The sequence below is a fragment of the Somniosus microcephalus genome, chromosome 1 (assembly GCF_052327205.1).
Source record: "Somniosus microcephalus isolate GS21.2 chromosome 1, FLI_Smic_1.0, whole genome shotgun sequence".
In the NCBI taxonomy this organism is placed as follows: Eukaryota; Metazoa; Chordata; class Chondrichthyes; order Squaliformes; family Somniosidae; genus Somniosus; species Somniosus microcephalus.
In genome coordinates, this window is record NC_140987.1 from 461785002 (window position 1) to 461810026 (window position 25025).

The 25025-nt window shown below is 58.5% G+C and overlaps 1 protein-coding gene across 4 annotated transcripts in view; it reads right to left on the reverse strand.

Annotated features, from left to right (window-relative positions):
- The window catches only part of adgrg4a (adhesion G protein-coupled receptor G4a), a 207733-nt gene that overhangs the window by 80163 nt on the left and 102545 nt on the right, over positions 1 to 25025 (reverse strand). The gene's annotated exons all lie outside the window — the stretch shown is intronic.

A 25025-nucleotide genomic window follows, 5' to 3' on the forward strand; every position in this document is an offset into this window, starting at 1 on the left:
CAGCCCGTTATACACCCGCCCGTTATAACACCCGCCCGTTATACACTCGCCCGTTATACACCCCGCCCCGTTATACACCCGCCCGTTATACACCCGTCCGTTATACACCCTGTCCGTTATACACCCGCCCGTTATACACCCGCCTGTTATACACCCGCCCGTTAGGCACCCCGCCCGTTATACACCCGCCTGTTATACACCCGCCCGTTATGCACCCCGCCCGTTATACACCCCTCCCGTTACACACCCGTCCGTTATACACCTTGTCCGTTATACACCACGCCCGTTATACACCCGCCCGTTATACACCCGCCCGTTATACACCCGCCCGTTATACACTCGCCCGTTATACACCCGCCCGTTATACACCCGCCCGTTATACACCGCCCGTTATACACCCGCCCGTTATACACCCGCCCGTTATAACGCCCTGTCCGTTATACACCCGCCCGTTATACACCCGCCCGTTATACACCCCTCCCGTTATACACCCGCCTGTTATACACTCTGTCCGTTATACACCCTGTCCGTTATACACCCGCCCGTTATACACCCGCCCGTTATACACCCCGCCCGTTATACACCCGCCCTTTATACACTCTGTCCGTTATACACCCCGCCCGTTATACACACCGCCCGTTATACACCCGCCCCTTATACACCCGTCCGTTATACACCCTGTCCGTTATACACCCGCCCGTTATACACCCGCCCGTTATACACACGCCCGTTATACACCCGCCCATTATACACCCACCCGTTATACACCCGCCCGTTATACACCCGCCCGTTAAACACCCGCCCGTTATAAACCCGCCCGTTATACACCCGCCCGTTATACACGCTGTCCGTTATACACCCCGCCCGTTATACACCCGCCTGTTATACACCCGCCCGTTATGCACCCCGCCCGTTATACACCCCTCCCGTTACACACCCGTCCGTTATACACCCTGTCCGTTATACACCACGCCCGTTATACACCCGCCCGTTATACACCCGCCCGTTATACACTCGCCCGTTATACACCCGCCCGTTATACACCCCGCCCGTTATACACCCCGCCCGTTATACACCCGCCCGTTATACACCCCGCCCGTTATACACCCGCCCGTTATACACACCGCCCGTTATACACCCCGCCCGTTATACACCCCGCCCGTTATACACCCGCCCGTTATACACCCGCCCGTTATACACCCGCCCGTTATACACCCGCCCGTTATACACTCTGTCCGTTATACACCCTGTCCGTTATACACCCCGCCTGTTATACACCCGCCCGTTATACACCCCACCCGTTATACACCCGCCCGTTATACACCCGCCCGTTATACACTCTGTCCGTTATACACCGCGCCCGTTATACACCCGCCCGTTATACACCCCGCCCGTTATACACCCGCCCGTTATACACCCCGCCCGTTATACACCCCGCCCGTTATACACCCGCCCGTTATACACCCGCCCGTTATACACCCCGCCCGTTATACACCCCGCCCGTTATACACCCGCCCGTTATACACCCGCCCGTTAAACACCCGCCCGTTATACACCCGCCTGTTATACACCCCGCCCGTTATACACCCGCCCGTTATACACCCCGCCCGTTATACACCCGCCCGTTATACACCCCGCCCGTTATACACCCGCCCGTTAAACACCCGCCCGTTATACACCCGCCCGTTATACACCCTGTCCGTTATACACCCCGCCCGTTATACACCCGCCCGTTATACACCCGCCCGTTATACACTCGCCCGTTATACACCCCGCCCGTTATACACCCGCCCGTTATACACCCGCCCGTTATATGCCCTGTCCGTTATACACCCGCCCGTTATACACCCGCCCGTTATACGCCCTGTCCGTTATACACCCGCCCGTTATACACCCGCCCGTTATACACCCCTCCCGTTATACACCCGCCTGTTATACACTCTGTCCGTTATACACCCTGTCCGTTATACACCCGCCCGTTATACACCCGCCCGTTATACACCCGCCCGTTATACACCCGCCCTTTATACACTCTGTCCGTTATACACCCCGCCCGTTATACACACCGCCCGTTATACACCCGCCCCTTATACACCCGTCCGTTATACACCCTGTCCGTTATACACCCGCCCGTTATACACCCGCCCGTTATACACACGCCCGTTATACACCCGCCCATTATACACCCCGCCCGTTATACACCCACCCGTTATACACCCGCCCGTTATACACCCGCCCGTTAAACACCCGCCCGTTATAAACCCGCCCGTTATACACCCGCCCGTTATACACGCTGTCCGTTATACACCCCGCCCGTTATACACCCGCCCGTTATACACCCGCCCGTTATACACCCGCCCGTTATACACCCGCCCGTTTTACACCCGGCCGTTATACACCCGCCCGATATACACCCCGCCCGTTATACACCCGCCCGTTATACACACGCCCGTTATACACCCGCCCGTTATACACCCCGCCCGTTATACACCCACCCGTTATACACCCGCCCGTTATACACCCGCCCGTTATACACCCGCCGTTAAACACCCGCCCGTTATACACCCGCCCGTTATACACCCGCCCGTTATACACTCTGTCCGTTATACACCCCGCCCGTTATACACCCCGCCCGTTATACACACGCCCATTATAAACCCGCCCGTTATACACCCGCCCGTTATACACCACGCCCGTTATACACCCGCCCATTATACACCCCACCCGTTATACACCCGCCCGTTATACACCCGCCTGTTATACACTCTGTCCGTTATACACCCTGTCCGTTATACACCCGCCCGTTATACACCCCGCCCGTTATACACCCCGCCCGTTATACACCCGCCCGTTATACACCCGCCTGTTATACACCCGCCCGTTATGCACCCCGCCCGTTATACACCCCTCCCGTTACACACCCGTCCGTTATACACCACGCCCGTTATACACCCGCCCGTTATACACCCGCCCGTTATACACTCGCCCGTTATACACCCCGCCCGTTATACACCCCGCCCGTTATACACCCGCCCGTTATACACCCCGCCCGTTATACACCCGCCCGTTATACACCCCGCCCGTTATACATCCGCCCGTTATACACCCGCCCGTTATACACCCGCCCGTTATACACCCCGCCCGTTATACACCCGCCCGTTATACACCCCGCCCGTTATACACCCGCCTGTTATACACTCTGTCCGTTATACACCCTGTCCGTTATACACCCCGCCTGTTATACACCCGCCCGTTATACACCCCACCCGTTATACACCCGCCCGTTATACACCCGCCCGTTATACACTCTGTCCGTTATACACCGCGCCCGTTATACACCCGCCCGTTATACACCCCGCCCGTTATACACCCGCCCGTTATACACCCCGCCCGTTATACACCCGCCCGTTATACACCCCGCCCGTTATACACCCGCCCGTTATACACCCGCCCGTTATACACCCCGCCCGTTATACACCCGCCCGTTATACACCCCGCCCGTTATACACCCGCCCGTTATACACCCGCCCGTTAAACACCCGCCCGTTATACACCCGCCCGTTATACACCCCGCCCGTTATACACCCGCCCGTTATACACCCCGCCCGTTATACACCCGCCCGTTATACACCCCGCCCGTTATACACCCGCCCGTTAAACACCCGCCCGTTATACACCCGCCCGTTATACACCCTGTCCGTTATACACCCCGCCCGTTATACACCCGCCCGTTATACACCCGCCCGTTATACACCCGCCCGTTATACACTCGCCCGTTATACACCCCGCCCGTTATACACCCGCCCGTTATACACCCGCCCGTTATACGCCCTGTCCGTTATACACCCGCCCGTTATACACCCGCCCGTTATACACCCGCCCGTTATACACCCCTCCCGTTATACACCCGCCTGTTATACACTCTGTCCGTTATACACCCTGTCCGTTATACACCCGCCCGTTATACACCCGCCCGTTATACACCCGCCCGTTATACACCACGCCCGTTATACACCCGCCCGTTATACACCCGCTCTTTATACACTCTGTCCGTTATACACCCCGCCCGTTATACACCCGCCCGTTATACACCCACCCGTTATACACTCGCCCGTTATACACCCCGCCCGTTATACACCCACCCGTTATACACCCGTCCGTTATACACCCTGTCCGTTATACACCCGCCCGTTATACACCCGCCATTTATACACCCGCCCGTTATACACCCCGCCCGTTACACACCCGTCCGTTATACACCCTGTCCGTTATACACCCCGCCCGTTATACACCCCGCCCGTTATACATCCGCCCGTTATACACTCGCCCGTTATACACCCGCCCGTTATACACCCCGCCCGTTATACACCCCGCCCGTTATACACCCGCCCGTTATACACCCCGCCCGTTATACACCCCGCCCGTTATACACACGCCCATTATAAACCCGCCCGTTATACACCCGCCCGTTATACACCACGCCCGTTATACACCCGCCCGTTATACACCCGCCCATTATACACCCCACCCGTTATACACCCGCCCGTTATACACCCGCCTGTTATACACTCTGTCCGTTATACACCCTGTCCGTTATACACCCGCCCGTTATACACCCCGCCCGTTATACACCCCGCCCGTTATACACCCGCCCGTTATACACCCGCCTGTTATACACCCGCCCGTTATGCACCCCGCCCGTTATACACCCCTCCCGTTACACACCCGTCCGTTATACACCCTGTCCGTTATACACCACGCCCGTTATACACCCGCCCGTTATACACCCGCCCGTTATACACACGCCCATTATAAACCCGCCCGTTATATACCCGCCCGTTATACACCACGCCCGTTATACACCCGCCCGTTATACACCCGCCCCTTATACACCCCACCCGTTATACACCCGCCCGTTATACACCCGCCTGTTATACACTCTGTCCGTTATACACCCTGTCCGTTATACACCCGCCCGTTATACACCCCGCCCGTTATACACCCCGCCCGTTATACACCCGCCCGTTATACACCCGCCTGTTATACACCCGCCCGTTATGCACCCCGCCCGTTATACAGCCCTCCCGTTACACACCCGTCCGTTATACACCCTGTCCGTTATACACCACGCCCGTTATACACCCGCCCGTTATACACCCGCCCGTTATACACTCGCCCGTTATACACCCCGCCCGTTATACACCCCGCCCGTTATACACCCGCCCGTTATACACCCGCCCGTTATACACCCGCCCGTTATACACCCCGCCCGTTATACATCCGCCCGTTATACACCCGCCCGTTATACACCCGCCCGTTATACACCCCGCCCGTTATACACCCGCCCGTTATACACCCCGCCCGTTATACACCCGCCTGTTATACACTCTGTCCGTTATACACCCTGTCCGTTATACACCCCGCCTGTTATACACCCGCCCGTTATACACCCCACCCGTTATACACCCACCCGTTATACACCCGCCCGTTATACACTCTGTCCGTTATACACCGCGCCCGTTATACACCCGCCCGTTATACACCCCGCCCGTTATACACCCGCCCGTTATACACCCCGCCCGTTATACACCCGCCCGTTATACACCCCGCCCGTTATACACCCGCCCGTTATACACCCGCCCGTTATACACCCCGCCCGTTATACACCCGCCCGTTATACACCCCGCCCGTTATACACCCGCCCGTTATACACCCGCCCGTTATACACCCTGTCCGTTATACACCCCGCCCGTTATACACCCGCCCGTTATACACCCGCCCGTTATACACCCGCCCGTTATACACCCGCCCGTTATACACCCGCCCGTTATACACTCGCCCGTTATACACCCCGCCCGTTATACACCCGCCCGTTATACACCCGCCCGTTATACGCCCTGTCCGTTATACACCCGCCCGTTATACACCCGCCCGTTATACACCCGCCCGTTATACACCCCTCCCGTTATACACCCGCCTGTTATACACTCTGTCCGTTCTACACCCTGTCCGTTATACACCCGCCCGTTATACACCCGCCCGTTATACACCCGCCCGTTATACACCACGCCCGTTATACACCCGCCCGTTATACACCCGCTCTTTATACACTCTGTCCGTTATACACCCCGCCCGTTATACACCCCGCCCGTTATACACCCGCCCGTTATACACCCGTCCGTTATACACCCTGTCCGTTATACACCCGCCCGTTATACACCCGCCCGTTATACACACGCCCGTTATACACCCGCCCATTATACACCCCGCCCGTTATACACCCACCCGTTATACACCCGCCCGTTATACACCCGCCCGTTAAACACCCGCCCGTTATAAACCCGCCCGTTATACACCCGCCCGTTATACACGCTGTCCGTTATACACCCCGCCCGTTATACACCCGCCCGTTATACACCCCGCCCGTTATACACCCGCCCGTTTTACACCCGCCCGTTATACACCCGCCCGATATACACCCCGCCCGTTATACACCCGCCCGTTATACACACGCCCGTTATACACCCGCCCGTTATACACCCCGCCCGTTATACACCCACCCGTTATACACCCGCCCGTTATACACCCGCCCGTTATACACCCGCCGTTAAACACCCGCCCGTTATACACCCGCCCGTTATACACCCGCCCGTTATACACTCTGTCCGTTATACACCCCGCCCGTTATACACCCGCCCGTTATACACCCGCCCGTTATACACCCCGCCCGTTATACACCCGCCCGTTATACACTCGCCCGTTATACACCCCGCCCGTTATACACCCACCCGTTATACACCCGTCCGTTATACACCCTGTCCGTTATACACCCGCCCGTTATACACCCGCCATTTATACACCCGCCCGTTATACACCCCGCCCGTTACACACCCGTCCGTTATACACCCTGTCCGTTATACACCCCGCCCGTTATACACCCCGCCCGTTATACATCCGCCCGTTATACACTCGCCCGTTATACACCCGCCCGTTATACACCCCGCCCGTTATACACCCCGCCCGTTATACACCCGCCCGTTATACACCCCGCCCGTTATACACCCCGCCCGTTATACACACGCCCATTATAAACCCGCCCGTTATACACCCGCCCGTTATACACCACGCCCGTTATACACCCGCCCGTTATACACCCGCCCGTTATACACCCCACCCGTTATACACCCGCCCGTTATACACCCGCCTGTTATACACTCTGTCCGTTATACACCCTGTCCGTTATACACCCGCCCGTTATACACCCCGCCCGTTATACACCCCGCCCGTTATACACCCGCCCGTTATACACCCGCCTGTTATACACTCTGTCCGTTATACACCCCGCCCGTTATACACCCCGCCCGTTATACACCCGCCCGTTATACACCCGCCCGTTATACACCCCGCCCGTTATACACCCCCCCGTTATACACCCGCCCGTTATACACCCCGCCCGTTATACACCCGCCCGTTATACACCCCGCCCGTTATACACCCGCCCGTTATACACCACGACCGTTATACACCCCGCCCGTTATACACCCGCCCGTTATACACCCCGCCCGTTATACACCCGCCCGTTATACACCCTCCCGTTATACATTCGCCCGTTATACACCCTCCCGTTAAAGACCCGCTCGTTATACACCCGCCCGTTATTCACCCGCCCGTTGTACACCCCGCCCGTTATACACCCGCCCGTAAAACACCCTCCCGTTATACACCCGCCCGTTATACACCCGCCCGTTATACACCCGCCCGTTATACACTCGCCCGTTATACACCCCGCCCGTTATACACCCGCCCGTTATACACCCGCCCGTTATACGCCCTGTCCGTTATACACCCGCCCGTTATACACCCGCCCGTTATACACCCGCCCGTTATACACCCCTCCCGTTATACACCCGCCTGTTATACACTCTGTCCGTTCTACACCCTGTCCGTTATACACCCGCCCGTTATACACCCGCCCGTTATACACCCGCCCGTTATACACCACGCCCGTTATACACCCGCCCGTTATACACCCGCTCTTTATACACTCTGTCCGTTATACACCCCGCCCGTTATACACCCCGCCCGTTATACACCCGCCCGTTATACACCCGTCCGTTATACACCCTGTCCGTTATACACCCGCCCGTTATACACCCGCCCGTTATACACACGCCCGTTATACACCCGCCCATTATACACCCCGCCCGTTATACACCCACCCGTTATACACCCGCCCGTTATACACCCGCCCGTTAAACACCCGCCCGTTATAAACCCGCCCGTTATACACCCGCCCGTTATACACGCTGTCCGTTATACACCCGCCCGTTATACACCCCGCCCGTTATACACCCGCCCGTTTTACACCCGCCCGTTATACACCCGCCCGATATACACCCCGCCCGTTATACACCCGCCCGTTATACACACGCCCGTTATACACCCGCCCGTTATACACCCCGCCCGTTATACACCCACCCGTTATACACCCGCCCGTTATACACCCGCCCGTTATACACCCGCCGTTAAACACCCGCCCGTTATACACCCGCCCGTTATACACCCGCCCGTTATACACTCTGTCCGTTATACACCCCGCCCGTTATACACCCGCCCGTTATACACCCGCCCGTTATACACCCCGCCCGTTATACACCCGCCCGTTATACACACACCCGTTATACACTCGCCCGTTATACACCCCGCCCGTTATACACCCACCCGTTATACACCCGTCCGTTATACACCCTGTCCGTTATACACCCGCCCGTTATACACCCGCCATTTATACACCCGCCCGTTATACACCCCGCCCGTTACACACCCGTCCGTTATACACCCTGTCCGTTATACACCCCGCCCGTTATACACCCCGCCCGTTATACATCCGCCCGTTATACACTCGCCCGTTATACACCCGCCCGTTATACACCCCGCCCGTTATACACCCGCCCGTTATACACCCCGCCCGTTCTACACCCCGCCCGTTATACACACGCCCATTATAAACCCGCCCGTTATACACCCGCCCGTTATACACCACGCCCGTTATACACCCGCCCGTTATACACCCGCCCGTTATACACCCCACCCGTTATACACCCGCCCGTTATACACCCGCCTGTTATACACTCTGTCCGTTATACACCCTGTCCGTTATACACCCGCCCGTTATACACCCCGCCCGTTATACACCCCGCCCGTTATACACCCGCCCGTTATACACCCGCCTGTTATACACTCTGTCCGTTATACACCCCGCCCGTTATACACCCCGCCCGTTATACACCCGCCCGTTATACACCCGCCCGTTATACACCCCGCCCGTTATACACCCCCCCGTTATACACCCGCCCGTTATACACCCCGCCCGTTATACACCCGCCCGTTATACACCCCGCCCGTTATACACCCGCCCGTTATACACCACGACCGTTATACACCCCGCCCGTTATACACCCGCCCGTTATACACCCCGCCCGTTATACACCCGCCCGTTATACACCCTCCCGTTATACATTCGCCCGTTATACACCCTCCCGTTAAAGACCCGCTCGTTATACACCCGCCCGTTATTCACCCGCCCGTTGTACACCCCGCCCGTTATACACCCGCCCGTAAAACACCCTCCCGTTATACACCCGCCCGTTATACACCCGCCCGTTATACACCCGCCCGTTATACACCCGCCCGTTATACACCACGACCGTTGTACACCCCGCCCGTTATACACCCCGCCCGTTATACACCCGCCCGTTATACACCCCACCCGTTATACACCCGCCCGTTATACACCCTGCCCATTATACACCCGCCCGTTATACACCCCGCCCGTTATACACCCGCCCGTTATACACCCGCCCGTTATACACCCGCCCGTTATACACCCCCCACCCGTTATACACCGCCCGTTATACACCCGCCCGTTATACATCCCGCCCGTTATACACCCGCCCGTTATACAGCCGCCCGTTATACACCCGCCCGTTATACACCCCGCCCGTTATACACCCGCCCGTTATACACCCCGCCCGTTATACACCCGCCCGTTATACACCCGCCCGTTATACAGCCCGCCCGTTATACACTCTGTCCGTTATACACCCCGCCCGTTATACACCCGCCCGTTATACACCCGCCCGTTATACACCCCGCCCGTTATACACCCCCCCGTTATACACCCGCCCGTTATACACCCCGCCCGTTACACACCCGTCCGTTATACACCCTGTCCGTTATACACCCCGCCTGTTACACACCCGCCCGTTACACACCCGCCCGTTATACACCCGCCCGTTATACACCCGCCCGTTATACACCCGCCCGTTATACACCCCGCCCGTTATACACCCCGCCCGTTATACAACCGCCCTTTATACACCCCGCCCGTTATACACCCCGCCCGTTATACACCCCGCCCGTTATACACCCCACCCGTTATACACCCGCCCGTTATACACCCGCCTGTTATACACTCTGTCCGTTATACACCCTGTCCGTTATACACCCGCCCGTTATACACCCCGCCCGTTATACACCCCGCCCGTTATACACCCGCCTGTTATACACTCTGTCCGTTATACACCCCGCCCGTTATACACCCCGCCCGTTATACACCCGCCCGTTATACACCCGCCCGTTATACACCACGCCCGTTATACACCCCCCCGTTATACACCCGCCCGTTATACACCCCGCCCGTTATACACCCGCCCGTTATACACCCCGCCCGTTATACACCCGCCCGTTATACACCACGACCGTTATACACCCCGCCCGTTATACACCCGCCCGTTATACACCCGCCCGTTATACACCCCGCCCGTTATACACCCGCCCGTTATACACCCTCCCGTTATACACCCGCCCGTTATACACCCTCCCGTTATACACTCCGCCCGTTGTACACCCCGCCCGTTATACACCCCGCCCGTTATACACCCGCCCGTTATACACCCCGCCCGTTATACACCCGCCCGTTATACACCCTGCCCATTATACACCCGCCCGTTATACACCCGCCCGTTATACACCCGCCCGTTATACACCCCGCCCGTTATACACCCGCCCGTTATACACCCCGCCCGTTATACACCCGCCCGTTATACACCCCCCACCCGTTATACACCGCCCGTTATACACCCCGCCCGTTATACACCCGCCCGTTATACACCCCGCCCGTTATACACCCGCCCGTTATACAGCCGCCCGTTATACACCCGCCCGTTATACACCCCGCCCGTTATACACCCGCCCGTTATACACCCCGCCCGTTATACACCCGCCCATGATACACCCGCCCGTTATACAGCCCGCCCGTTATACACCCGCCCGTTATACACCCCGCCCGTTATACACCCGCCCGTTATACACCCGCCCGTTATACACTCTGTCCGTTATACACCCGCCGGTTATACACCCGCCCGTTATACACCCGCCCGTTATACACCCTCCCGTTATACACTCGCCCGTTATACACCCCGCCCGTTATACACCCGCCGGTTATACACCCGTCCGTTATACGCCCTGTCCGTTATACACCCGCCCGTTATACACCCGCCCATTATACACCCGCCCGTTATACACCCCTCCCGTTACACACCCGTCCGTTATAAACCCTGTCCGTTATACACCCCGCCCGTTATACACCCGCCCGTTATACACCCGTCCGTTATACACTCGCCCGTTATACACCCCGCCCGTTATACACCCCGCCCGTTATACACCCGCCCGTTATACACCCGCCCGTTATACACCCCGCCCGTTATACAACCGCCCGTTATACACCCGCCCGTTAAACACCCGCCCGTTATACACCCCGCCCGTTATACACCCGCCCGTTATACACCCGCCCGTTATACACCCGCCTGTTATACACTCTGTCCGTTATACACCCTGTCCGTTATACCCCCGCCCGTTATACACCCCGCCCGTTATACACCCGCCCGTTATACACCCGCCCGTTATACACCCGCCCGTTATACACTCTATCCGTTATACACCCCGCCCGTTATACACACCGCCCGTTATACACCCGCCCGTTATACACCCGTCCGTTATACACCCTGTCCGTTATACACCCGCCCGTTATACACCCCGCCCGTTATACACCCGCCCGTTATACACCCACCCGTTATACACCCGCCCGTTATACACTCGCCCGTTATACACCCCGCCCGTTATACACCCACCCGTTATACACCCGTCCGTTATACACCCTGTTCGTTATACACCCGCCCGTTATACACCCGCCTGTTATACACCCGCCCGTTATGCACCCCGCCCGTTATACACCCCTCCCGTTACACACCCGTCCGTTATACACCCTGTCCGTTGTACACCCCGCCCGTTATACACCCGCCCGTTATACTCCCGCCCGTTATACACCCGCCCGTTATACACTCGCCCGTTATACACCCGCCCGTTATACACCCGCCCGTTATACACCCCGCCCGTTATACACCCGCCCGTTATACACCCCGCCCGTTATACACCCGCCCGTTATACACCTGCCCGTTATACACCCCGCCCGTTATACACCCGCCCGTTATACACTCTGTCCGTTATACACTCTGTCCGTTATACACCCGCCCGTTATACACCCGCCCGTTATACACCCCGCCCGTTATACACCCGCCCGTTATACACACCGCTCGTTATACACGCCGCTCGTTATACACCCGCCCGTTATAAACCCGCCCGTTATACACCCGCCCGTTATACACCCGCCCGTTATACACCCCGCCCGTTATACACCCGCCCGTTATACACCCGCCCGTTATACACCCCGCCCGCTATACTCCCCGCCGTTATACACCCCGCCCGTTATACACCCCGCCCGTTATACACCCTGTCCGTTATACACCCGCCCGTTATACACCCCGCCCGTTATACACCCGCCCGTTATACACTCTGTCCGTTATACACCCGCCCGTTATACACCCCGCCCGTTATACACCCGCCCGTTCTACACCCGCCCGTTATACACCCGACCGTTATACACCCCGCTCGTTATACACGCCGCTCGTTATACACCCGCCCGTTATACACCCGCCCGTTATACACGCCGCCCGTTATACACCCCGCCCGTTATACACCCGCCCGTTATACACCCCGCCCGTTATACACCCGCCCGTTATACACCCGCCCGTTATACACCCCGCCCGCTATACTCCCCGCCCGTTATACACCCCGCCCGTTATACACCTGCCCGTTATACACCCTGTCCGTTATACACCCGCCCGTTATACACCAGCCCGTTATACACCCCGCCCGTTATACACCCGCCCGTTATACACTCTGTCCGTTATACACCCGCCCGTTATACACCCGCCCGTTATACACCCGCCCGTTCTACACCCGCCCGTTCTACACCCGCCCGTTATACACACGCCCGTTATACACCCCGCCCGTTATACACCTCGCCCGTAATACAGCCGCCCGTTATACACCCGCCCGTTATACACCCGCCCTTTATACACCCCGCCCGTTATACACCCCGCCCGTTATACACCCGCCCGTTATACACCCGCCCGTTATACACCCCGCCCGTTATACACCCGCCCGTTACACACCCGCCCGTTACACACCCGCCCGTTACACACCATCCCGTTACACACCCGCCCGTTACACACCCGCCCGTTATACACCCCGCCCATTACACACCCCGCCCGTTATACACCCGCCCGTTATACACCCCGCCCGTTATACACCCCGCCCGTTATACACCCGCCCGTTATACACCCCGCCCGTTATACACCCGCCCGTTATACACCCCGCCCGTTATACACCCGCCCGTTATACACCCGCCCGTTATACACCCGCCCGTTATACACCCCGCCCGTTATACACCCGCCCATTATACACCCTCCCGTTATACACCCGCCCGTGATACACCCGCCCGTTATACACTCTGTCCGTTATACACCCCGCACGTTATACACCCGCACGTTATACACCCGCCCGTTATACACCCGCCCGTTATGCACCCCGCCCGTTATACACCCGCCCGTTATACTCCCGCCCGTTATACACCCCGCCCGTTATACACCCGCCCGTTATACACCCGCCCGTTATACACCCGCCCGTTATACACATACCCGTTATACACACTGCCCGTTATACACCCGCCCGTTATACACCCGCCCGTTATACACCCGCCCGTTATACTCCCGCCCGTTACACACCCGCCCGTTACACACCCGCCCGTTACACACCCGCCCGTTATACACCCTCCCATTACAAACCCGCCCGTTATACACCCGCCTGTTATACACCCGCCCGTTATACACCCGCCCGTTATACACTCTGTCCGTTATACACCCCGCCCGTTATACACCCGTCCGTTATACACCCGCCCGTTATACACCCTGCCCGTTATACACCTCGCCCGTTATACACCCCGCCCGTTATACACCCGCCCGTTATACACCCCGCCCGTTATACACCCGCCCGTTATACACACCGTCCGTTATACACCCCGCCCGTTATACACCCGCCCGTTATACACCCGCCCATAATATACCCGCCCGTTATACACCCCGCCCGTTATACACCCGCCCGTTATACACCCGCCCGCTTTACACCCCGCTCGTTAAGCACCCCGTTCGTTATACACCCGCCCGTTATACACCCGCCCGTTATACACCCGCCCGTTATACACCCCGCCCGTTATACACCCGCCCGTTATACACCCGCCCGCTATACACCTCGCCCGTTATACACCCGCCCGTTATACACCCCGCCCGTTATACACCCCGCTCGTTATACACGCCGCTCGTTATACACCCGCCCGTTATACACCCGCCCGTTATACACCCCGCCCGTTATACACCCGCCCGTTATACACCCGCCCGTTATACACCCCGCCCGTTATACACCCCGCCCGTTATACATACGCCCGATATACACCCCACCAGTTATACACCCGCCCGTTTTACACCCGCCCGTTATACACCCGCCCGTTATACACCCCGCCCGTTATACACCCGTTATACACCCGCCCGTTATACACCCGCCGTTAAACACCCGCCCGTTATACACCCGCCCGTTATACACCCGCCCGTTATACACCCGCCCGTTATACACTCGCCCGTTATACACCCCGCCCGTTATACACCCACCCGTTATACACCCGTCCGTTATGCACCCTGTCCGTTATACACCCGCCATTTATACACCCGCCCGTTATACACCCCGCCCATTATACACCCCGCCCGTTACACACCCGTCCGTTATACACCCCGTCCGTTATACACCCCGCCCATTATAAACCCGCCCGTTATACACCCGCCCGTTATACACCCGCCTGTTATACACCCGCCTGTTATACACTCTGTCCGTTATACACCCTGTCCGTTATACACCCCGCCTGTTATACACCCGCCCGTTATACACCCCGCCCGTTATACACCCGCCCGTTATACACCCGCCCTTTATACACCCCGCCCGTTATACACCCGCCCGTTATACACCCGCCCATTATACACCCCGCTCGTTATACACCCGCCCGTTATACACCCTACACCCGGCCGTTATACACCCCGCCCATTATACACCCGCCCGTTATACACCCCGCCCGTTATACACCCGACCGTTATACACCCCGCCCGTTATACACCCGCCCGTTATACACCCGCCCGTTATACACCCCGCCCGTTATACACCCGCCGTTATACACCCGCCCGTTATACACCCGCCCGTTATACACTCTGTCCGTTATACACCCCGCCCGTTATACAGCCGCCCGTTATACACCCGCCCGTTATACACCCCGCCCATTATACACCCCGCCCGTTATACACCCCGCCCGTTATACACCCTGCCCGTTATACACCCGCCCGTTATACACCCCGCCCGTTATACACCCGCCCGTTATACACCCGCCCGTTATACACCCGCCCGTTATATACTCTGTCCGTTATACACCCCGCCCGTTATACACCCGACCGTTATACACCCGCCCATTATACACCCGCCCGTTATACAGCCGCCCATACTATACCCGCCCGTTATAGTCCCCGCCCATTATACACCCGCCCGTTATACACCCGCCCGTTATACACCCCGCCCGTTATACACCCGCCCGTTATACACCCGCCCGTTACACACCCGCCCGTTATACACCAGCCCGTTATACACCCCGCCCGTTATACACCCGCCCGTTATACACCCCGCCCTTTATACACCCGCCCGTTATACACCCGCCCGTTATACACCCGCCCGTTATACACACCACCCGTTATACACCCCGCCTGTTATAGACCCGCCCGTTATACACCCGCCCGTTATACAGCCGCCCGTTATACAGCCGCCCGTTATACAGCCGCCCGTTATACACCTGCCCGTTATCCACACGCCCGTTATACACACGCCCGTTATACACCCCGCCCTTTATACACCCCGCCCGTTATACACCCGCCCGTTATACACCCGCCCGTTACACACCCGCCCGTTATACACCCCGCCCGTTATACACCCGCCCGTTATACACCCGCCCGTTATACACCCGCCCGTTATACACCCCGCCCGTTATACACCCGCCCGTTATACACCCCGGCCGTTATACACCCGCCCGTTATACACCCCGCCCGTTATACACCCACCCGTTATACACCCCGCCCGTTATACACCCGCCCGTTATACACCCGCCCGTTATACACCCGCCCGTTATACACCCCGCCTGTTATACACCCGCCCGTTCTACACCCGCCCGTTACACACCATCCCGTTACACACCCGCCCGTTACACACCCGCCCGTTACACACCCGCCCGTTACACACCCGCCCGTTATACACCCGCCCGTTATACACCCCGCCCGTTATACACCCGCCCGTTATACACCCACCCGTTATACACCCCGCCCGTTATACACCCGCCCGTTATACACTCTGTCCGTTATACACCCCGCACGTTATACACCCGCACGTTATACACCCGCCCGTTATACACCCGCCCGTTATGCAGCCCGCCTGTTATACACCCGCCCGTTATACACCCCGCCCGTTATACACCCGCCCGTTATACACCCGCCCGTTACACACCCGCCCGTTACACACCCGCCCGTTACACACCCGCCCGTTACACACCCGCCCGTTAAAAACCCGCCCGTTATACACCCGCCCGTTATACACCCGCCCGTTATACACCCGACTTATACACCCGCCCGTTATACACCCCGCCCGTTATACTCCCGTCCGTTATACACCCGCCCGTTATACACCCTGCCCGTTATACACCTCGCCCGTTATACACCCGCCCGTTATACACCCGCCCGTTATACACCCCGCCCGTTATACATCCGCCCGTTATACACCCCGCCCGTTATACACCCGCCCGTTATACACCCGCTCGTTATACACCCCGCCCGTTATACACCCGCCCGTTATACACCCGCCCATAATATACCCGCCCGTTATACACCCCGCCCGTTATACACCCGCCCGTTATAAACCCGCCCGTTATACACCCCGCCCGTTATACACCCGCCCGCTTTACACCCCGCTCGTTAAGCACCCCGTTCGTTATACACCCGCCCGTTATACACCCGCCCGTTATACACCCGCCCGCTATACACCTCGCCCGTTATACACCCGCCCGTTATACACCCCGCTCGTTATACACCCGCCCGTTATACACCCCACCCGTTATACACCCGCCCGTTTTACACCCGCCCGTTTTACACCCGCCCGTTATACACCAGCCCGTTATACACCCGCCCGTTATACACACGCCCGTTATACACCCGCCCGTTATACACCCCGCCCGTTATACACCCGCCCGTTATACACCCGCCGTTAAACACCCGCCCGTTATACACCCGCCCGTTATACACCCGCCCGTTATACACCCGCCCGTTATACACCCACCAGTTATACACCCGCCCGTTATACACTCGCCCGTTATACACCCCGCCCGTTATACACCCACCCGTTATACACCCGTCCGTTATGCACCCTGTCCGTTATACACCCGCCATTTATACACCCGCCCGTTATACACCCCGCCCATTATACACCCCGCCCGTTACACACCCGTCCGTTATACACCCTGTCCGTTATACACCCCGCCCATTATAAACCCGCCCGTTATACACCCGCCCGTTATACAGCCGCCCGTTATACACCCCGCCCGTTATAGACCCGCCCGTTATACACCCGCCCGTTATACCCCCGCCCGTTATACACCCGCCCGTTATAGACCCCGCCCGTTATACTCCCGCCCGTTATACACCCGCCCGTTATACACTCTGTCCGTTATACACCCCGCCCGTTATACACCCCGCCCGTTATACACCCGCCCGTTTTACAGCCGCCCGTTATACACCCGCCCGTTATACACCCGCCCGTTACACACCCGCCCGTTACACACCCGCCCGTTATACACCCGCCCGTTATACACCCCACCCGTTATACACACGCCCGTTATACAGCCGCCCGTTATACACCCGCCCGTTATAGACCCGCCCGTTATACACCCTGCCTGTTATACACCCGCCCGTTATACACCCCGACCTTCATACACCCGCCCGTTACACACCCGCCCGTTACACACCCGCCCGTTATACACCCTGCCCGTTATAAACCCCGCCCGTTATACACCCCGCCCGTTATACACCCACCTGTTATACACCCGCCCGTTATACACCCACCTGTTATACACCCCGCCCGTTATACACCCCGCCCCTTATACACCCGCCCGTTATACACCCGCCCGCTATACACCTCGCCCGTTATACACCCGCCCGTTATACACCCGCCCGTTATACACCCCGCCCGTTATACACCCCGCCCGTTATACACCCCGCCCGTTATACACCCCGCCCGTTACACACCCCCCGTTACACATCGCCCGTTATACACCCGCCCGTTATACACCCGCCCGTTATACACCCCGCCCGTTACACACCCGTCCGTTACACACCCGCCCGTTACACACCCTCCCGTTACCCACCCGCCCGTTATACACCCGCCCGTTATACACCCGCCCGTTATACACCCCGCCCGTTATACACACGCCCGTTATACACCCCGCCCGTTATACACCCCGCCCGTTATACACCCCGCCCGTTATACACCCGCCCGTTATACACACGCCCGTTATACACCCTGCCCGTTATACAGCCCGCCTGTTATACACCCCGCCCGTTATACACCCGCCCGTTATACACCCCGCCCATTATACACCCGCCCGTTATACACCCCGCCCGTTATACACCCGCCTGTTATACACCCGCCTGCTATACACCCCGCCCGTTATACACCCCGCCCGTTATACACCCGCCCGTTATACACCCTCCCGTTATACACCCGCCCGTTATACACCCGCCCGTTAAACACTCTGTCCGTTATACACCTCGCCCGTTATACACCCGCCCGTTATACACCCGCCCGTAATATACCCGCCCGTTATACACCCGCCCGTTACACACCCCGCCCGTTACACACCCCGCCCGTTATACACCCGCCGGTTATACACCCCGCCCGTTATACACCCGCCCGTTATACACCCTGCCCGTTATACACCCTGTCCGTTATACACCCGCCCTTTATACACCCGCCCGTTATACACCCTGCCCGTTATACATCGCCCGTTATACACCCGCCCGTTATACACCCGCCCGTTAAACAATCTGTCCGTTATACACCTCGCCCGTTATACACCCGCCCGTTATACACCCGCCCTTTATACACCCGCCCATAATATACCCGCCCGTTATACACCCCGCCCGTTATACACCCGCCCGTTATACACCCGCCCGTTACACACCCCGCCCGTTACACACCCCGCCCGTTATACACCCGCCCGTTATACACCCGCCCGTTATACACCCGCCCATAATACACCCCGCCCGTTATACACCCCGCCCGTTATACACCCGCCCGTTATACACCCGCCCGTTACACACCCCGCCCGTTACACACCCCGCCCGTTATACACCCGCCCGTTATACACCCCGCCCGTTATACACCCGCCCGTTATACACCCGCCCGTTATACACCCTGCCCGTTATACACCCGCCCGTTATACACCCTGTCCGTTATACACCCGCCCTTTATACACCCGCCCGTTATACACCCTGCCCGTTATACATCGCCCGTTATACACCCGCCCGTTATACACCCGCCCGTTAAACACTCTGTCCGTTATACACCTCGCCCGTTATACACCCGCCCATAATATACCCGCCCGTTATACACCCCGCCCGTTATACACCCGCCCGTTATACACCCCGCCCGTTATACACCCGCCCGTTACACACCCCGCCCGTTATACACCCGCCCGTTATACACCCGCCCGTTATACACCCCGTCCGTTATACACCCCGCCCGTTATACACCCGCCCGTTATATACCCTGCCCGTTATACACCCGCCCGTTATACACCCTGTCCGTTATACACCCGCCCTTTATACACCCGCCCGTTATACACCCTGCCCGTTATACACCCCGCCCGTTATACACCCCGCCCGTTATACACCCGCCAGTTATACACCCGCCCGTTATACACCCCGCCCGTTATACACCCGCCTGTTATACACCCGCCCGTTATACACCCCGCCCGTTATACACCCGCCCGTTATACACCCCGCCCGTTATACATCGCCCGTTATACACCCACCCGCTATACACCCGCCCGTTATACACCCGCTCGTTATACGCCCCGCCCGTTATACACCCGCCCGTTATACATCCGCCCGTTATACACCACGCCCGTTATACACCCGCCCGTTATACACCCGCCCCTTATACACCCCACCTGTTATACACCCGCCCGTTATACACCCCGCCCGTTATACACCCGCCCGTTATACACCCTCCCGTTATACACCCGCCCGTTATAAACCCGCCCGTTAAACACTCTGTCCGTTATACACCCGCCCGTTATACACCCGCCCGTTATACACCCGCCCGTTAAACACTCTGTCCGTTATACGCCTCGCCCGCTATACACCCGCCCGTTATACACCCGCCCGTTATACACCCGCCCATAATATACCCGCCCGTTATACACCCCGCCCGTTATACACCCGCCCGTTATACACCCCGCCCGTTATACTCCCGCCCGTTATACACCCTGCCCGTTATACACCCCGCCCGTTATACACCGCGCCCGTTATACACCCGCCCGTTATACACCCCGCCCGTTATACACCCGCCCGTTATACACCCCGCCCGTTATACACCCGCCCGTTATACACCCGCCCGCTATACACCCGCCCGTTATACACCCGCCCGTTATACGCCCCGCCCGTTATACACCCGCCCGTTATACACCCGCCCGTTATACACCCCGCCCGTTATGCACCCTGCCCGTTATGCACCCCGCCCGTTATACACCACGCCCGTTATACACTCCGCCCGTTATACACCCGCCCCTTATACACCCCGCCCATTATACACCCTGCCCGTTATACACCCTCCCGTTATACACCCCGCCCGTTATACACCACGCCCGTTATGCACCCGCCCGTTATACACCCGCCCGTTATACACCCCGCCCGTTATACACCCGCCCGTTATACACCTGCCCGTTATACACCCCGCCCTTTATACACCCGCCCGTTATACACCCGCCCGTTATACACCCCGCCCATTATACACCCGCCCGTTATACATCGCCCGTTATACACCCGCCCGCTATACACCCGCCCGTTATACACCCCGCCCGTTATACACCCCGCCCGTTATACACCCCGCCCGTTATACACCCCGCCCGTTATACACCCGCCCGTTATACACCCTGCCCGTTATACACCACGCCCGTTATACACCCGCCCGTTATGCACTCGCCCGTTATACACCCCGCCCGTTATACACCCGCCCGTTATACACCCCGCCCGTTATACACCCGCCCGTTATACACCCGCCCGTTATACACCCGCCCGTTATACACCCCGCCCGTTATACACCCCGCTCGTTATACACCCCGCCCGTTATACACCCCGCCCGTTATACACCCGCCCGTTATACACCCTGCCCGTTATACACCACGCCCGTTATACACCCGCCCGTTATGCACTCGCCCGTTATACACCCCGCCCGTTATACACCCGCCCGTTATACACCCGCCCGTTATACACCCGCCCGTTATACACCCGCCCGTTATACACCCCGCCCGTTATACACCCGCCCGTTCTACACCCGCCCGTTATACAACCGCCCGTTATACAGCCGCCCGTTATACACCCGCCCGTTATACACCCGCCCGTTATACACCCTGCCCGTTATACACCCCGCCCGTTATGCACTCTGCCCGTTATACACACGCCCGTTATACACCCGTCCGTTATACACCACGCCCGTTATACACCCGCCCGTTATACACCCCGCCCGTTATACACCCGCCCGTTATACACCCTCCCGTTATACACACTGCCCGTTATACATCCGCCCGTTATACACCCGCCCGTCATACACCCCGCCCGTTATACACCCGCCCATTATACACCCCGCCCGTTATACACCCGCCCGTTATACACCCGCCCGTTATGCACCCGCCCGTTATACACCCGCCCGTTATACACCCGCCCCTTATACACCCGCCCGTTATACACCCGCCCGTTATACACACTGCCCGTTATACACCCGCCCGTTATACACCCGCCCGTTATACACACTGCCCGTTATACACCCGCCAGTTATACACCCGCCCGTTATACACCCCGCCCGTTATACACCCGCCCGTTATACACACTGCCCGTTATACATCCACCCGTTATACACCCGCCCGTCATACACCCCGCCCGTTATACACCCGCCCGTTATACACCCCGCCCGTTATACACCCGCCCGTTATGCACACGCCCGTTATACACCCGCCCGTTATACACCCGCCCCTTATACACCCGCCCGTTATACACCCGCCCGTTATACACCCGCCCGTTATACACCTGCCCCTTATACACCCGCCCGTTATACACCCCGCCCGTTATACACCCGCCCGTTATACACCTCCCGTTATACACTCCGCCCGTTATACACCCGCCCGTTGTACACCCGCACCTTATACACCCGCCCGTTATACACCCGCCCGTTATACACCCCGCCCGTTATACACCCGCCCGTTATACACCCGCCCGTTATACACCCCGCCCGTTATACACCCGCCCGTGATACACCCGCCCGTGATACACCCGCCCGTGATACACCCGCCCGTGATACACCCGCCCGTTATTCACCCGCCCGTTATACACCCGCCCGTTACACACCCGCCCGTTACACACCCGCCCGTTATACACCCCGCCCGTTATACACCCCGCTGTTATACACCCCGCCGTTATACACCCGCCCGTTATACACTCCGCCCGTTATACACCCGCCCGTTATACACTCCGCCCGTTATACACCCGCCCGTTACACAACCCGCCCGTTACACACCCCGCCCGTTATACACCCCGCCCGTTATACACCCGCCCGTTATACACCCGCCCGTAATACACCCGCCCGTTATACACCCGCCCGTTATAGACCCGCCCGTTATACACCCCGCCCGTTATACACCCCGCCCGTTATACACCCGCCCGTGATACACCCGCCCGTTATACACCCGCCCGTTATACACCCGTCCGTTATACACCCGCCCGTTATACACCCGCCCGTTACACACCCGCCCGTTATACACTCCGCCCGTTATACACCCGCCCGTTACACAACCCGCCCGTTATACACCCCGCCCGTTATACACCCCGCCCGTTATACACCCGCCCGTTATACACCCGCCCGTAATACACCCGCCCGTTATACACTCGCCCGTTATAGACCCGCCCGTTATACACCCCGCCCGTTATACACCCCGCCCGTTATACACCCGCCCGTGATACACCCGCCCGTTATACACCCGCCCGTTATACACCCGCCCGTTATACACCCGCCCGTTATACACCCGTCCGTTATACACCCGCCCGTTATACACCCGCCCGTTACACACCCGCCCGTTATACACCCGCCCGTTATACACCCCGCCCGTTATACACCCGCCCGTTATACACCCGCCCTTTATACACCCCGCCCGTTATACACCCGCCCTTTATACACCCGCCCGTTATACACCCGCCCGTTATACACCCGCCCGTTATACAACCTGCCTGTTATACACCCGCCCGTTATACACCCGCCCGTTATACACCCCGCCCGTTATACACCCCGCTCGTTATACACCCGGCCGTTATACACCCGCCCGTTATACAACCGCCCGTTTTACACCCCGCCCGTTATACACCCGCCCGTTATACACCCCGCCCGTTATACACCCGCCCGTTATACACCACGCCCGTTATACACCCGCCCGTTATACACCCGCCCGTTATACACCCCGCCCGTTATACACCCGCCCGTTATACACCCCGCCCGTTATACACCCGCCCGTTATACACACTGCCCGTTATACACCCCCCCGTTATACACACTGCCCGTTATACACCCGCCAGTTATACACCCGCCCGTTATACATCCCGCCCGTTACACACCCGCCCGTTACACACCCGCCCGTTATACACCCCGCCCGTTATACACCCGCCCGTTATACACCTACCTGTTATACACCCCACCCGTTATACACACCGCCCGTTATACACCCCGCCCGTTATACACCCCGCCCGTTATACACCCGCCCGTTATACACCCGCCCGTTATACACTCTGTCCGTTATACACCTTGTCCGTTATACACCCGCCCGTTATACACCCGCCCATTATATACTCCGCCCGTTATACACCCCGCCCGTTATACACCCGCCCGTTATACACCCGCCCTTTATACACCCGCCCGTTATACTCCCCGCCCGTTATACACCCGCCCGTTATACACCCGCCCGTTATACACCCGCCCGTTATACACCCGCCCGTTATACACCCGCCCGTTATACACCCGCCCGTTATCCGCCCGTTATACACCCCGCCCATTATACACCCGCCCGTTATTCACCCCGCCCATTATACACCCGCCCGTTATACACCCGCCCGTTATACACCCGCCCTTTACACACCCGCCCGTTACACACCCGCCCGTTACACACCCGCCCGTTA